This window comes from Tauraco erythrolophus, chromosome Z (assembly GCF_009769465.1).
Source record: "Tauraco erythrolophus isolate bTauEry1 chromosome Z, bTauEry1.pri, whole genome shotgun sequence".
Taxonomy (NCBI): domain Eukaryota; kingdom Metazoa; phylum Chordata; class Aves; order Musophagiformes; family Musophagidae; genus Tauraco; species Tauraco erythrolophus.
Genome location: NC_141496.1, coordinates 50,978,349 through 50,984,274, shown reverse-complemented (window position 1 = coordinate 50,984,274; position 5,926 = coordinate 50,978,349).

Sequence of the window (5,926 nt, the reverse complement as noted above, 5' to 3'; positions counted from 1 at the left end):
CCGCGGGGGGGACACGACACGCCTCGCCCGGGCGGGGCGGCGGGAGCGCGCCGCCGTCAGGCGGGAAGGGGCGGGGGCGCGGCGGGCAGCCCGGGCGGCGCTGGGGCGGGGGCTGTGCCCTGGCGGCGAGGGGGCGGCGGGGGCCTTTCTTGGGCTCGTCCCGTTTGTCTCCCCCCCGCCCCCACTCTCCTCCTTTTCTCCCCCATGTCCCGCCTCCCCCGCTCGGTCCCTCTTGTTTTTTCCTCGTAAACCGCACTGCGTCTCGGGTGTTACTTCTCGCCCACGGTGCCAAGTCTCCTGTAGAGCCGAAACGGGGTCCGCAGAGGGGATTCGCCTTGAAAGCACCGTCTCTGAGAGCTGGCGTCTGCCTGGTACCCAGCCGCTCGACCAGGAGCGTGTTTCCTCCCGCAGGTCCCAGCCGCAGAACTGTCTCTCCCTTCCAAACCTGCGGGCAGCTCCCCCGGGGGCGACCAGCAAGGAGCGGCCCTTCCCGCGGGTCACTCGGGACCGCCACTGCAACAGGCGCTCGCGCTTCAGGGGTGTCGCTGGGGCCAGGTGCTGCAGCCTGTCGCGACAGCAGCTGACAGCTGGGAGAGCAGATTTCCTGGTGTGGGTTCACAAACCGTTCCTACAGGCGGTACACACATGCAGACGCACGAGAATACGTGTCCTCTCAACTGTGTGTCTACACTCTCAAGTAACATACATCTCAAACACGCTCTTTCCCGTGTTGAGTGTTCATCAGCTTTTGCCACTTCCAGTTTATTTTAAGGCAACCAGCAAGATACTGCAGCCTATGTGGAACATCAGCACCACTGCTCCTTTCTACAGTTCTCAGGGTAGTAAAGGCAACCACGTCTTAATTATTTTATTATTTTATTTTTTAAACTGGAATGTCTAATTTTTGTATGCGTAGTAAAAATGGTGCTTATCAGACCTGCCAACGCAGTTGGGAAATGCAGACAAATTTTTGGACCCACTTCCTTGTGGCTGAAAAGAAGCAGTAAAATGCAAGATGAAAAAATAAATAAGATTGAAAAAGTAATTGGTTTAAGTAATCCGTTGGGCTGCTTGAGAATAAAGGTCGTGAACACCTGTGGAGCAGAGCAGGGAGATAGGTGGTGTTTGTATCCTGTTATTCACGGGAAAGGAACCCTCATGATTTGTCTCCATTGGTGTTTTACTCACAGTCTGAAGCTGCAATACAGAAAAACCTAAAAAAAAATTTAAAGGATGACCTTCAAAATAACACTTTCATATGAGATAGTCAATTCTGAGCTTTCGTTCCAAGAAGTACACAAGCATACATCATAGAGGAGCACGCCGCTAATTAAAAATCATGCTAATTTCCAAATTTAAATACAGTTACTTCCAATACATGCTATTATAAAGCAGCGATTAGGCAAATATATTTTTCTTTATTCCCGTTCTGTTTTGTACTCTTATCAAATCTTTGTATATAGTAATTTTCCGTATTTCCTTCTACGCTCAGTTAATTGCATGGTGCCATGCTCTTTTGAACAGTGTTCTCACAGCAATTTGAAACATTCTTTTTGAAATTAAAAGGCGGCAGTTGTAAACCCACAAAACTGACAGAGCAGCTAATGAGATAAAATCTTCAGATGTCTTGGTAAGAGGATTTGCTTCTTCCAGAAGAAAGCTTGATGACTCGGGATAGCCGTGAGTTCTCTGCTTTTTGCCTTGCAGAACAGCTGGCTGTAGATTTTTTACCAACTGGAAAGTTATGCCAGTTTTGATCACCTTCTGCTTGGTGAGGGAGGGAAGCAATATGTGCTACACAAGAAGTCCCTCACCGATTTACTCCATGACAAAGCAAGGCTTGAATAGACTGCCCAGCACATGCAAAATCCCTTTTTACCTGTGTCAGTGCATTACAACTCACTTCAGTCTTGTTTGAGACTACTGCTGACATTTCTGGCCATGGGAGCTGTTGCTCAGGTATTTTCCATGGTGTGGGCAATATTCATATGTGTTGAGCAGGCTTCCTCTGCCTTGAATCATGATTAGTGCAGCATAACTTTGTGAGAAGCACTACAATTGCTTGCTTTAAAGGTAACATTAGAGGAGTACTCTATAAATACCCTGCTCATAGATGTACAGCTGCAACTGTGGTGTCTTCCAGCAATTTTTTTTTTTTTTTAATAATTGAGAGTAAGAACAAGTGAAGAGGACAGCTGGAGAACGGGACCACCAAACCAGAACATCTTGCCAGCTCTCTGCTGACTACTGAGTGCTGTTCTGCAGAGCTTACTGATGCCGAACAGTCTTCTGACTTTAAGGGTAGTTAGTTTCTGCAAAGACAGTTGAGTGTACTTAGCTTATTGTGGAGTAAGGCCTCTCGCAGGAGCGGCATTGTAATTATTTTAATGATTAAATTGTAGTCATACCTTTTAGATATCAATAGGATTATTCAGAAGAGAAAAACTAAGACCGCCACACAAGGCTGAAAAATGGGGTGTATCACATTGATCTTATAATTTCCCAGGGGTTTTTTTGTGCTTAGTGAATTGGGATATATCAGGAACTGATTGCAGATTCCATGGGTTTACTAAGTAATGTGTGGATTAGTATTACACTTTATATTGTCCATGCATACTGTGATACTAATGCCTAGTCCAGTCAAACCTACTCCAAACAAGCTATACATGCTCGTTGATTTGCAGGATATGATGATGATAATAAAGGGATTATAAAGCACTTTGCAGACATCAGATAGATACGTTTTTTAGAACAGTTATTCTGACATTTCTGTTGAGCAGGAGTGCTTCTTTTTTTCTTCTGGATTTGTTTCAGAAGCTCGTGACAGCACAGCTTTCTAACCTTTCAAAAGTTTTTAAGCTGTATCTTAAATGAAACCCCATACTAAAACTATGCTCAATTCTGTATATCTTTCTCCCCATCTGGTAAAACCTGAAAGCTTTCAGACTACCTACAAGTGTAGATGAAATGTGAAAGCGCAAAAGAAATATACTAACAGCATAACTGTATTTTTATGCTGAAAATCTGCATTTGGTTTCAAAAAACATCAGTAAACTGAATACTGTGTATGACCACCTAATGTTTAAAACCATAATTGTCCAAACCACTTTTTTTTACAAACACCTGCAGATACACTGACAGAAGCTTTCATCTTGATATACATTGCCTGGCTAGAAATACTGCACACAGTTTCTTCTGCCTGTTTCCGCTGAATGTTAGAGCTCTAAAACTTAAATTCCAGTCTCCAGGTTTGGTGAGTGTGTATTAATGCAACTTTTTCACAATCCTATAACTATTTTTACTCAAGAACATAACCATTGAAGCAAACTGTTCTTTGAAATGTGACCTGTTACCTGTGTTTTACAGGTAGGAAACCGGGCTCAGTGAGCTGGCCAAAGTTGTGTAACAAGTCAGGGGTGCAGCTGGGCAAGGAACTCCAAAAGAAGATTCTGTCTTCACTTGTCAGAAACAAAGCATAGCAGCCCAGGAGAAGAGGAAAGCTCAGCTCAGATAGCTGCATTCCCTGCATGCTGACCTCCTTTAAAGACAGAAGAGTTCCCTGGTAGAATTTGGAAACTTCTGGGCAGTGAGGACAGAGGAGGAGACGGCATCTTAAATTAGAACTCTCTCCTTTTGTTGCCTGGATTCTCTGCAGCATGCCATCTCCTCTGCATCAAGATCTGAGATGGTACGGGTGAAGCTACTCACACAGTCAGCCGTATACATCTTGTCTTCTCAGCCAAAAGTGAGAGTTTTACACAATGCTGGCCCTCCCTGTCAGCATTACAGTGTGAGAGTACAGGTAAGGATCTCACTCAGAAGTCATAAATTCTAACTATTGTCCCATGTGCAAGGCGAACATAGAGGAGGTGGGAAAATTTCTCCAGTCGCATTTCTGACAGTTTGTAAATAGTTATTTTACCAACATATTACACAAAGTGGACTTTTCCTTTATTTTATGCAGTCTCTTGAAAGAAAGAAGGCAGCCCCAAATGGTACAGAAGGCTTGTGAAAAGTCTAGCAAATCCAAGACACTGCCATCTCTCCCAGTTTTATCCCCTCTGGTCAGGGCTAACTTCCTGTTAAGATCTGATAGAAAATTCAGTATGTGATTAAATTATGTTTTCCATTAAAATGATCCATGTTTCTGGAATATTTGATTAGTTTTATCAGAGAATCAAAATTTTCTATCAGTTTAGAGTTTTAATTCATGGGGTTTTAACAGCTTCTTTCTTCTTTTTTGACCTGAAAATTCTGCCATTTTTCTAGCCAACTGTGTGCCTGTATTAGAAGATTTTTAAAGCACTGATGTCTGGTAATGAAAAATTACTGAGAACTTTTCTTCAGAGTGAAAAGACAGTGTTTCTTTAATCTTGTATGAGCTCGTTTTATCTAACCCCATGATTTGGAGGGGGAAAGGAAAATTGACTTCGGATTTTTGATTTAGGAAAATTGACTTAGGATTAGGGTTAACAAAAAGGAGATTGTATGTTTAAAATTCTTGGTTTGTGGAAATTAACTCTTTTCTTAGATCTCAATTTTTTCCTATTTATTGCGAAGAGTAGGAAGTGATAAAAAGCATAGCATAGACAGGACATTAATAAGATGCAGATAGTCTCAAATCTATATCCTGAGTTCCGGGGAAATGTTAGTCCAATTTGAGGCAATAGTAGGTATTTTTAAGTGATAAGAAGCAGCGTGAAGCATCCTGTCTGCCAGCTTACCTGCCCTTTTCCTTTGCCCCAAACCACGTCCCTTCTTCACTACCTTCAGACAGACCACTGAGGCTGCAGACATGTCAAAAACCAGAAGAGTTCAAGAGAAAATGAGTAACCCTCAAACTCTCAGGAAAACTAGAAGATGCATACAGACACAGAGAGCATGAAAGAGCTACTCAACCCTGTATGGTCTGTATTGGTAAAGTATTTGTTTGGCTGTGGCTCTTTAATACTCTCTTGTCCTTACTTTCTGGGTAAAAGAGACATTCTTTGTGAAAATAATTAATTTACCTGTAGGACAAAGGCATGAATAGCACAAACCATCTACCTCTCAATGACCAATGTTGCAGTTGGTTAATTATCACAGTAACAATATTAACACAATGAAAACTTGAAATGAACCTGCTGCCAGCCTGCAGAGGCGCAGGTGATTTCGTAAAGTTTGCTTTTCAATAAAACTGAAGAGCATCTTACCTAAGGAACAGCTAATTGAACCAATTTTCCACAGTGTCTCTTTAATATGCAAGCAATTAATTGCTTTGCACATACCATATCATATAGGTTTAGGGTGGAACAGCACTTCCATTGTTCTCTCCAAGCTCAAAGTAAATTCTGCTTCTTTCTTTTAAATTACAAAACACAGCTGAAGAAGTTCACATTGAACCTGCTAAACACAGAACAGTTCACTGCTGCTTTTCCTTCCTTCTTTAAAAGTGTGTAAGGCAGTTCCCTTGTCAGTTAACAGTCAGACTACTAAATTTTGCATGGCAGAGGAAATGCAGTGAAGCTTTTCCTCTCTTTTTTAGTGGATACCTGAAATAGAGAAAATTTCTACTGCTCTAAAATATCACAAAACCTGGAAAGCCACGTGGGTAAAAGAACAGTAGATGCTAAAATGAAAGTATTTACTTCATGTAGGAAATAAATTCTTCAAGAAATCTCTCCAAACTTAAATAACAACCTGTGGATTCTGGAATTTGAGGTCTTTGCAAAAGCACTAATGAATGCTTTGCTCTAAGTGAGCTCTTACTTGAAACACAGGACAGGTTCCAGCCCAGGCTATGGCTCATGTGGACCAGTCTGATCTCTCAAGCGGGTCACTAAACTGCCCTGAGCAGGTATCAGTGCTTTCCCCAGTGTGAGCAGACCACCAGATGGGACAGCTGCCAGCTCTGCCTCTGGCACTTCTGGCACTTTTGACCTCTGTG